The 12,028-nt window shown below is 40.3% G+C and overlaps 1 long non-coding RNA gene across 2 annotated transcripts; it reads left to right on the top strand.

The window, feature by feature from the left end:
- Positions 1 to 571: 571 nt before the first annotated feature.
- Positions 572 to 5,228, top strand: LOC136370402 (uncharacterized). 2 transcript variants are annotated; one of them, XR_010745171.1, is made up of 3 exons: positions 572 to 885; positions 2,002 to 2,094; positions 3,802 to 5,228. It is a non-coding gene; the product is annotated as an uncharacterized lncRNA (long non-coding RNA). The 2 variants fall into 2 exon arrangements; XR_010745174.1 differs by having other exon boundaries at positions 572 to 965.
- Positions 5,229 to 12,028: the final 6,800 nt, after the last annotated feature.

The following is a 12,028-nucleotide window of genomic DNA, read 5'->3' as shown; positions in this document are numbered from 1 at the left end:
GCACCTCGTGGAAGAGGCACGCTCCGGGCACGAGACCTGCCTCCCGAGGGGCTTTTTAAAGGGACAGAACGCCTCCATTCTTTGGGGACAATCGCGGGTTTGTGCTCGCGGCCGTGGCTCCAAGTGTGCTCGCCCAGAGGTAATTCAGGATGGGCATGTTTTTAACCACCTCTCTCCACACAGCGTCTGGAACCGAATTAGTAACTTGTTTCAGTCTGAAGAGTTGCTGGTTAGCCTGGAGAAACTATAGAAACTATGGCAGGTCTGCTAGAAGGGCTCTTACCAGAAACCCTGCCAGCACAAGGAGCCCTTTCCACCTTCCGTGTCAGAATTTTTTGTGTACGTATCCAGAGCGGTATTTTCCCAATCTAGCCGGCTGTTCGGCAGCTCACCTGATCCTCCAGGATTTCCAGCCACTGATAGATGCTGTCCGAGGGGAAGGGTGGCTGGCAGGCCTCTGGAGGGCTGTGGAGCAAGGAGGGTAAGAGGGTACAGCAGCATTCTGTGGTGTTGCTCTGATGCCAAAATCTGCGCTGGAAAATGCCCCAATCCTAGTGGGCTCCGCTTTTTTCTTTTTTGTGTTTTTCCCTTTCTTGCTTTTTTATTTGCTTTTTTTTCCCCCCAGGAAATTTTCAGTTACATGTGATACGGCAGTTTCATTTTTCAAATTTCACATTATTGAGCAATAATGTGGTTAGCTTTTCTGGGGATTAAAAACAGGTAGTGGGGTTTTCCAGTATTAATCATGAACCCGCTGAACTTTCTGACTTTCAACTGGATTTTCTATCCCAGCACAGACAGACACAGATAAGCAAGAGCCACATCACTGAGCTGAGTTTGTCCTGCTGTGGAAGAGGGACACAGGAAAGGGAGCAGGACATGGAGGTCTGAGCACCCTAGAGCATGACAATCTGGTCTTCCACTTCTCTCTCAAATCCATCCAGTGTGTCAACCTGCGCTATCATGTAATTATTCTTAATGCACTGATTTATATAAAATGTGGGCCAAGCTGTTTAAGCCATGAGTTTTTTGGAAACAGGTGCTTATGGCTGTTTAAGCCACAAATCTGAGAATGTGTGCAGCAGGGTGTATTTGGCAGGTGCTTCATGTGTAAAGAATTCAGGCACAGCCAATATTTAAATTGACAACAGGCGTCTTCATTTTGTGATTGCCAGTTGCAGAGTGATCTTCACACCAGAAGATCTTTTATGTGTGGACTGGGTTGGTTCTTGTGAACAAAAAATACCCCTTTGTGTTGTAAACTTCTGTAGATTTAAGTTGTCCTTTAGATCAATTTTCTTGGCATCAGAAGCAGCTTCGTAGTTAATTAATTTTTCTTTAATGCTTACAAATAATTTTATAATACCCAGTCGAGTTGAGATGCAGCAGAAAGTTGGATACAGGCAAAATGAAGCAGTCCTAGTGTTTCTGCCTGTTTGCCTGTTTTAATTCTTGTCATGAAGTGCAAAGTGACATTGTTTTCTGAAAAGTTTGAATAGTGTAACTAACAGCAGTGAGATGCTTCTTCTACCATATGTAGTCATGGAAAATCAGCACAAGACCTTAACTCTGGTTAACAGAAGAATAACCTGTTGTCTGAGGAAGGCTAGGAACTAAAAATGACTTAATGTTATCATGGAAAGTAACTTTAGTGCTATGAAAGCCTGCCATAATTTTCGTCTGTTACCTTCCTATATCTTCGGAATTCTTTTTTTTCCTACTAATGGGATTTTTTTTTTTTTACTCTGTTCAGCAAGACAGGAAAATAAACCTGAAAACAATCTGTTTGCAAATCCTTAAACACTTGTTCCTAAGTCTCTCTATAGAAAAAGTAAACATTTGACCTAATTTTTAAGTAGTGTTGAAGAACTTGGCCAAATGCCAGTGATTCTTGCTTTGTGGTCACTTTATAGAAATATCATACTGATCATGTGCACTGGTTTCAATGGGGGTTTTTATGTTTATCTATCTTTGCTCTAAGTTGTCAACTTTGTATCTTAGTACTGCAGAAGCAATCCTGCAAAAAAATGGCTGTAAAGAGAAGATTAATAGAAAACAAAGAATGGGAGATCATGGAGTGTTCTACTGGAAGAGGTATACACTAATTTACTTTACTATTTCACATAGAGTGATTATTTATTTGTAATTTTAATTTAGCTGAAAAAAACCTCTTCCAAAGCATAGTGTAGTCTAAAGAGACATTTATTTTCACTCTCTAATTATAATCTGACTTCTAAGTTGTGCCAGAGCTGTGCTTTAAGGGTGGAGGAAATATCTTCAGAAAATACGAAATAGCAGTGATATGCTGCAACACATGTCTTATACTATGCTTCCTGAATCACCTCATGATTTTTGAATGGACACTGTTTGCACACAGCTGTTTTGGGGCTTGCATTTTCACTTCAAATCTTCACAGGGATCACATGAAAACTGAAGCCAATCTGTCTGGTGTTGAGCCAATGCAAATAGTTGTGTCAGTAAGGATTTTTACTTCATCGTGTCAGTGAGACCTTTGCACTATTTATGAAAGCTTCCAGTAATGGGCTTTCTACAACTCCCATGGCTTACAGATTTCTCTCAAGCAATTTGAAAATTGCTGTGACCCTTTCTTTTGTGCTGACATAGAATTTCTGATGGAACCTCACTGAGGTTGCAGCTTTCTTTAACATATAAAAATGCTCCAAAAGTTTCAGCACTGTTGTGTGGAGGGTTTCTTAGCAGTAGCAAAAAGTAGTTTTAAGAAAATTAAGAAGTAATATTTTAAAAAATGGTAGAAACAGTATATATGTAGGTTCAGAGGTTTACTGTGAGGTGAGATTATCCATTACAGGTGTCTTGCCTTTAAAAGCTGGAGTTGGAGATTTTTTTCCTTTAGAGTTCCATGTACAATGAATTACCTACTGGTAGTCAACTGTAGTTTTCTTTATAGAAGTGCACTTGTCTCTCCCACAAACTCTGTGTTTTATTCAAATGCTCAAGCATCAGTTTTAGAATTGATAGAACTTGCAACTGAAACTTTGCAGTGTTTGTTGTGCTTGGTCTAAAATAAGAATCCGTCCACTTCTTACACAGCTGAGTTCTGTGTTACAAAATTAATATTAGAGATTTAATTATTAACATTATATATTCTTGATCGGCAAAATTCAGTCATGGTATATTGACATGGGACTTTAAATGCTTTGCTTTCAGTAACTTCAAAAATATTACAAACAATAAAAGGAAAATCTTTATGGTTTTTTGCTTCTTTATTAAATGAATATTTTGAAGCAGCAGCATGTTGGCTTTTCTAGCTGATGAAAATGCAGAACACCTTCCCAGCTTTAGATTACTTCTTCTTTATCACTTGCAAAGGGAGACCAAACCCAGTAATTTAAAGCTTTTAAAGGAGCAGTGAAATGCTTTGCTCTCAAATCTTGCCTTTTGTGAATATGAGAATGAATATGCAGAACTGTTGATTTCTAAATTATCCTGGTCTCAGCTTCTGCATTTGAAATTTGTTTGACTCCACTGTGTTGTAACCACCCCTGTTGGTTCGTCAGAGCTTTTGGATGTGTCCTTCTGGGATGTTACTATCTTTACTCAATATTCTGTACATACACATTATCCTCTTCATTAATTTCATTTTTGCATTGTTGAATTGTGTAGGAACCCTTTTGACTTTTCTCACACCTTAGCTGTTACTGCTGTCTTATCTTTGAAGTGTTTTGCTGAGGAGAGCAGAGCTGTATGTTTTAGGGATGGGGGTTATAACAGACTCTATTCCATTATGATTTTTTAATGTGATTTTTTTTTTAATTGCAGAGATTTCCTGTTCTATGGTGCTCCAGGGACTGGAGAGACACTGGTAGCTTGTGTGGTTGCTAATGAATGTAGCCAGGGTGATGGGGGAGTAATATTTTTTATGAAAAATGGTGTCAACTGCCTGAGTGAATGGGCAGAAGAATATGAATGACAGTTTCATTTATTATTTGAGCAGGTAAGATTGAAATGTGCCACATGTTCTGTCTGAGTTGTAACTAATTTTCTGTGGTCAAGAAGAAATTCTTTTTCATGTTTTGTCAGGTCCTTCAACTGAAATGGGACTGTCAGTGTTTCCTTTTCTAGTGGGGTGTTGAGGGGGCTGGAAATCTTGGGATGTATTGGGAAATATTAATAATGCAAACAAGAAAATTTTGCAAAGCACCACCATCCCCTTCAAAAAAACCCCAAACTAACCAGTTGCAGTGGTCTTGTAACCATAATGTTTTTCATGTATTTTCTCTTTCAAATAGTGCTGTTTTCTTTGTAGGCCTACCAGATACAGCCTTCAGTTGTTTTCCTGGGTGAGATTGATGCTCTTGCTCCTATATGTAACAACAAACAAGACCAGGTTTATCGGTAGGACATGTTTTGTATCTTTTGTAGAAGGTTTGATCTTTGTGAAAAGAAGACCACAACCTATTTAACTTGATGTGACACCTTCATTTCACCTGAAAAGTAGTAATTCAGTGCTCATGAATTTCAGATGATTTTTAAATGAGAATTGAAAACAATTCACTAAGCTTGAAGTCAGCTCAAGGTCTGTGTTGTGTTATCGCATCTGTATTTAATGTCTTAAAACAAGTCTTTTGCAAATCCACATCTCATCATTAAAAACTTGTCCTTTTTGAGGGATCAGTGGAGATGGTTATGTGGAACTGAAGAAAATTTACTAAACTAGTGAATGAAAATCATATTGTTCTATTAGCTGTGTTGTAGGAACACTTCTGGGACTAATGGATGGCTTCACTGGTGGAAAGGTTGTGGTAATCAGAGCCATCAGCAGACTGGAATCTCTAGATCCTGCTTTACAAAGACCTGGACACTTTGTGTTAGAATTCCCCTTCAACTTGCCAAACAAAGAGGTCAGAACTCTAACTCAGTGGTTATGAGGCAAAGTCCATCTTGATAACAAACCCCAGTAACAAGGCAGCATGGCAGAGCAGTGCAGGTCTCCATCAGCAGTGTCCAGCCTGGACACCAGAGAGCTGTCTGGAGACTGCATTTGCTGTGGAGGCCAGACCTGCTACTGGATATGTGTGAGTAAGATGATCTCAACAGGCAGGTAATTCTCTGATCATTTTTGGTTTCACTTTGACCAGTGATGGAAATGGAATGCTGCCAGACACCAAAATGTTTTAAAAAGAATGAGTTGATGAATTAATTATAAAGTATGGCTGTAGCATCTTGAAGGAAAAAAAAAATAAAAATGACGGGCACACAAGAATTTCTTTTTGATAACAAAAGCTCTGAGCAAGGCTGGTGCTGGAGCAAATTAAGTGTGTTGGGATCTGATGTTCTTACTTGTACTTAACAGAGACTTGGACTCAAGCACACTGCACAGGTGCAAGGCTTGGGAACCTTCTAGCTCATTTGCAACAGCTAAGCAAAAAAAAAAAAAGGGTAGGCAGCAACCAAAAAGTTTTGGGATGGAGGTGGTGTGGGGGGACAGTGTACAAAATTGGAACCCTGGTTTTGTGGGTTTTCTCCGTGGTTTTTTCTCTTTAGTATTATCGCTAATACTTTTTAGCACTTTTTTGAAAAAAAATATCCACTTCTTGGATTTAAGGCTAGTAAAAGTGCTCTAAACAACACATTTAGCACAAACATTTGTCTCCAGTTTTTATTTGCTTCCAGGAACAGAAGATGAGGTGCCATAAAACAGATCTAATACATGATTCCCTACTGTGGAAGAATTCTAAAAATCTGCCATAATTAATCAGGAAATACTTCAAAGAAACTCTTGCAAAGATCAGAGATAAGGATAAGTGACATTTTCTGGATAAGTGACAGTAGTTTGAGTTATACCTACTCTTCTTGATAGTAACTTGATAGTAGCAATTTGGAATGGAGTGCTAGGACTGTTTTCCTTGAATGAACTGGCAGAAAAGCAAATTTAATGAACCAAGACTGTCACTATAAAATTTTGCTATTGCAGAGAATTTGATGGAAAATCTAAGTTTTCAGATAAGGTTTTACTACAAATTTTTCCTCACAATCATTAGATCTCATGCTTATGAAAACTCACTTAATGAAAGGGGTACATGCCTTTTATTTCACTGCAACCTGTAGCAAGTGTTTAATGTAGTAAGTTGAGAGTTACTAACTTTCCCATTTGAAGATGCAAAGAGTGTATTAATAACTGACCTTTAAAATGCTTAAAAGCATAGCAGATAAGAAAAGTATTTGTGTTGGGGTGAGGGCTTTGGGGGGGATTGTGGGTTTTTTTGAGAGAAAACTTAGGGCAAACTAAAATACAGCTATTTGCTTTCGGACAAGAAAAGGGATTTGCAAAAGTCACACATGAGACTGGACTCTGAAGCCATTGGAGAACTTTCTTGAAGAGCTGGCTGTGCTACAAAGAAATGTGTAAGTGAAATATGTGTAGCTAACAAAAACTTTCAAGGAAAAAAATCCCAAACACCAAACGATCTCGTGTTTAAATGACAGATGCATAAAATTCCAGAGAGGACTTTCAGATGCACTTCAGGAGCCACAGGAAGCAACAAATGATCTTCCCTGGGAACTGGAACATGGCACATGACAACAAGCCAACCTGTTTTCTGCACTACACTGAGCTCTGAAGGCTTTCCAGGGGGAAATTAGGAGCTGTTCCTAAAGTCACCATTAATTTTCCGTCTTTCTGAGCTGCCCAAGAGATGTAAAATGTGGAGCAGGAAGGACTCATAGGACTGTCTGTGCTTGTATGACAGAAGGGGGTTGGCCAGGAGCGTGCACTGTGTCAGGCACTGCAGGATTGATGAAACAAGTGTTGCCCAGGTTTTGGAGGCCGCCTTGAAGATCCCACTTTTCCTGCCAGGCCATTCTAGCAGGGCAATTTCAAGATGGAGAGGAACACCACCATTGCAGTGGTTGCAATGCCTTGTTTTTGTGTCCTTTCTTTCTTGCATGCTCAAGCTCTCTGCAGAAATCAGAAGCAATTTAATTGTCGCACACTCCTCAGTGCCTCTTGCTGTACACCCTATTCCTGCAGCAGTGCTGCACAAGACTTCCTGCCGAGCCCCATCTTTGTGTCTTCCAGGAGCTCACCTCAAATTTTCTTCAACTTCTCGATTTCTTATTCCCACAATATCTTCCATAAAGATCTGCACTCAAACCCAGCTTTCCCACACCAGCACTCTCTGTCTCTTGGGACTCAGTGCCTGCTCCAAGGGGCAAGCCTGGAGTAACAAGGGTGGTCTGAGTCAGAAGTGTCCCTGCAGCTCCTTATGGCTCCAGTCTCATCCTGTCATGTTCAGGCAGCACGTGAGAGGACACAGCAAAGACTGAAACCAGCACTAGAAGCTGGAAGTTAGATCAAGGTGCTCCAGCCCCCACTGTTTCTGGACAGGGACAATTCCTGTCCTCCCTGTCCACAAGAAGAGACAGTGCATGGCATTAAAAAGCCATTATGGAATGGTCCTGGAGTGACTGGGAGAGACTGAAGGCAACCACAGAGACACAAGGTGACATAGGAGCTTCTCCAAGGATGTTGATTCCAACCCAGGGGCCCCAGCATCAGGGTGACCTCAACCCCAGGGACCCCAACAGCCCATGCCTGGAATCCCATGCTACATCCCAACCTACTGCCATCCCCCCATATACACACCCCTTTGGGGACCATACCCTTGCAAGCTCATCCCAGCACTCTGTGCCTGCTGTGCCAGCCGTGCCAGCATTCCTGAGACCCCCCACTCAACCAGCACTGTTCCACCACTGTGTCCCTGCCTGGGACAATAAATACTGACCTGATGCCAGAATATTCTGTGTTTCCTGGGTGTCCCCATGCACTGGCTCTGTGTTCCCTGGTGTCAAGTCCAGTCAGAACACACCCATGTCTTGATGGATTTGTGTGTCCTATTGATCTGCATGTCCAAAACTAGCACACATCTCCAGAGATGGAAGGACTGATGAATGAGAAATTAAGTAATTTTTTTTAACATCTGTCATTCTGACAAGATTTCACCTGTTGATCATCTTTCTCTTTCTCTTTGCTCTTCTTTTGTCTTTTTCCCCATGTTTGTGGTTTTGGCTCTTTTCCAGTTCTCTTCCATTTCCAATGTGTTGCTTCCTGTGCTGCTGCTGCTGCTGCTCCTTTTTCTTTCTCTTTTTCTTGCTACTTTGACTCTCCAGAGCTGGTGCTGCTACTCTGCCTTCCAGCTTGACTTTCCAAAGGCTGAGGCTACACTAATCTGCACACACAAATTAAATTACTATAATTCAGTCACCCTTACACCAAAATTTCCTTCAGCTGCTGACATAGTACCTGACAACACATGAAAGGGTTCTGCTTGAAGGCAGGACAGCTGCTGCTTTGTGAGTGTAGAACACACCAGAAGGGTCAGTCTCCTTCCACTCCCTTCTGGCCCATGATCTACCAGACTTACTGATGGATTTCACCTGGTGTATACTGGCCTCTGCTGGTACCTGACACCCATTTTTAATGTTTATTGTCCAAATCTGTGTGCTCACTGACTGCACTGTGTGTTACTGAGGATGACTCTGACTTATCAGAGTATTGACAATAGAAATGTTATGGAAGTTTAAAAGGAATACTTCCACTCCAGCGTTTGTGTGTCTTTTATATTACCAATCTTGAGATTTACTCACTGAAAAGGTCCCTTTGTTTTTTCAGCAGGAACAGATGTTCCTCAGATTGGAGGAACACTGTTCCAATACCTGTCAATAATTAAAACCATTGTTGATGAATTACTTTTTAGCCAAACTAAGGAAGTTTTGGGGGTTACAATCCATTATAAAGCCTCATCTATAATTAATGGGTGAATATGATCTGGAATTGAAAGCATGAAGCTATCACTAGTGCCAGAAATTTCTGGTACACAGCAATACTGTCTGGTTTGGGGATTTCTCTGGTGCAGTAACCTTTGAAGATCTTGAGCTGGCTGGGTCAACTGGTCTCTCTTTCACTCTCTAGAACAGTGAAGAGTCACCAATCTCCAGATTAATGAATAAATCACATTTCAAAGCACTCCAAATTAAACTAAACACTGACATTTTTGGAGCCTAAATCTCTCCTATAACCGCACCACCAGAAGAAGGAGGAGGCAACAATTTTCCTTCTGCAGATGGTCACTAGATGAACCAAGAAAAGTAATTTTTTGACAGCTAGCAATGAACTTTCCTGTTATTGGCCTGAACCTGCAGGTTCAATTGCAGGACAGTATTGTGTGCTCACAGCACCTCACCAGGTTGAGGATCCTTGTAAAATCATACAGAGACAGCTGACAGTGGCATCTTTGCTTCACCACTGCAGCTCAAACACCTTTTCATCTACTGCCACTGAAATGGAGGCTTTCTGGATTTCTAACCCTCCCCACCCTGTCTTCAGGACACCTTTGCTTAAAGAAATGGTCCAAGTCCAGTGGGTTCATATTTTATGTCGCATTACCTCAGCCACTAACTTTTTTCTGGGTGAAATTACTGGTTAGGAGAGAAGTCAGGAATTCAGGCCAGTAGCACTGACATCCCATGGCATAAAATGGTTCATCAAGAGGAGACTACTGTGAGAGGGTGGGAAAGGGGATGTATTTATTACTTGCTGAAACTGCAAGCATTTAAAAAAAAATTAATTTATCATTAATTTTACTTGCATTAGATTTACAGTCCTGGAAAAGTGTCATTGTCAGAGAGGTTACAAGTAGGGCTGGCTCCTATGCCTCAAAGGCTCTAGAAACCCACCATCTCTCTTAATGTTAGGACCATTTATTCAGCCATCTTCATATTTTGGGGGGAAAAAAACACATCAGGATCCAGAAGCAGGAAAAAAGATGTCCTTTTTCTGTGTTGGCAACTGCAAGTCTGACACAGAGGCTCAGCAGGGACTAGCAACTGAAGGGGCCTGGATCTGACCTAAGCAGAAAATATAAAGTAACTTTTCAGCTAATGTATTTGATATGGCTAAAGATTGGAAATAAAGACCATCACTCCAAGCAAAAAGTTCACTGTAGAACTGCAGTAACATTATATAAGCCAACAGAAATATTCAGTCTTCTTTTCTCAGTTAATCAGTTACCAGCCAATGAAATTGAGTACACAAGTAAGTCCTGTGGTTATATCAAATACATTAATAACATTTAAATGATCATATATCAAATCTGTAAGTAACTTCTAAGTAAATACTGCTAAATTCCTTTCCCCTGATTTAGGAGAAAGTGAGAAAAATGTGTATTTTGGAGGAAAGCTCTTCAGTCAGTGTTTAATACTTCATGCACGTCAGTGGACATGGGATGGTTTTTAATTATCAATTCCTCCAGATAACTGCAGTCATAAAAGGTGTCAAAGACACCTTTTCTGGCCTGTTTTGTTCAACACTGTTTTTCTGGCCACATGTGTGCACTGTCTCACACACACTGAACACCATAACTCTTGCAGCATGCAGGGCTCTCAAGACATCACAGCACATGAATTATTCTCAAAGTATCAGCATTTATACAGTCTAGTTTCACATAAGGGCACCAGCTCTAGTCATTGAACAACTAGGTTTCAGTAAATTATATCTATATGTGTATATATACGTATATATATAGAGAGAGCAAAGAGCATCCCAAAGAATATTTCCATCAAGGAAATACTGGGAAACAAAAATGGGATTTTTACTACTCTTGTGATTTTTGCCTAGTAGGTAGACCCTACAAGGTAAAACAATACAAAGCATATAGAATTAGCTGAAAATAAATACAAAAACCCAAACAGACAAGCTTCTGTGCTTCTAAGTAATCAAAAAGCAGTTACTGTGAAAGAAAGGACAATGTTAACAGGTCAGGTGAGTAAAGGAAGCTTTAATAACTCAAACGTTTCTTTACATGCAGCCATTTGAAAACTGAAAAGACCACAACATGCCAACAGCAAGGGCTTGAGACTAAAAGGTGCATTTGTTTTGTTTTTTCTTTTGTTTTATTTTCCTGATGTTTTGTTTTCTCCTGAATTGCACTGGCTTTCAAATAGGATGGTTTGATTTGTTTGCTATTAATGCAAGAAACTATATCAATTCAGTTAATGATCAGAGGAAAAAAATGCTTTCAGGAACAAGTCAAGCTAGTCTGTCTACAAAGACAAACCACCAAAACCCTCTAAAATTCCTGTTTAACAAGTCCAAAAAGATATACTGTTCTGCAGGTCTGAGGCAAATTGTTTCCAACTGCTTTCCTAAAGATGAAGATTCTGAACTTCAGTTGAACAGAACTGTCTCTGTGTTTCCATTATGCCTTAGCGAAGTGCAGAAAAATAATCCATCAGATTATTATGTGTAACCAAACTATGTGGGTTTTTTCATTCTTTGTTCCACCCTTCACCATTATTTTACATAGTCTGCTGATAGCAGAGAGCCAGAAATGTGCCAAGACCCTGACCCACCTGTCAGATCTTGCCAGACATCAGCACCATTTCTACTAGGGTGCCAAATTTCCTGAAGGGCTTCTAGGACTTAGTAAGGAGAATATCCTTATGGTATAGGAGGAGATGAGTGTCTGACATGGGGCAGTTGGTGAGTTTGCTGGAAAGAAGCACATGGAAAACAGGAGTGTGGGGCAGAAAGGAAAATAGAGAATGGATGTGCTTTTCTTCCTCTAGAGTGAACCAGTACAAATATTTTATGTTACTGTGCCAGAAATGCAGATTTAAATTGAAAGACTGCAGGTCCAGGTTAACACTGGCCCTGAATGAGTCTTCAGAGGAGAAAGAAGAGATGCCAGTCAGAGGCTGAGGAAAAGAAAGTAAATAAACAAGGAAAGAAGAAAGGCAGTCTCTGCTTTAATATGGGTGGCATGAGTAGGAACAGAACTGCTTTCAAAGGTTTTATTATTTCATACAGTTTAATGAGGTTTCAATCCCAGGAAAATCAGAAGGGCATGACTCCAGCAAAGTCTTGTGCAAGTATGCCCAAGTTTAGTTCTCATCTCAAAGCCCAGATAACAGTCACATTCACAACTTAATGACACTATTAAAATCTTCCCCTCTTTTCCCTTAGATATACCTTACCTTGCCTGTACCA

This window comes from Sylvia atricapilla, chromosome 1, assembly GCF_009819655.1.
Source record: "Sylvia atricapilla isolate bSylAtr1 chromosome 1, bSylAtr1.pri, whole genome shotgun sequence".
In the NCBI taxonomy this organism is placed as follows: Eukaryota; Metazoa; Chordata; class Aves; order Passeriformes; family Sylviidae; genus Sylvia; species Sylvia atricapilla.
This window is presented reverse-complemented; position numbering and strand designations above follow the sequence as displayed.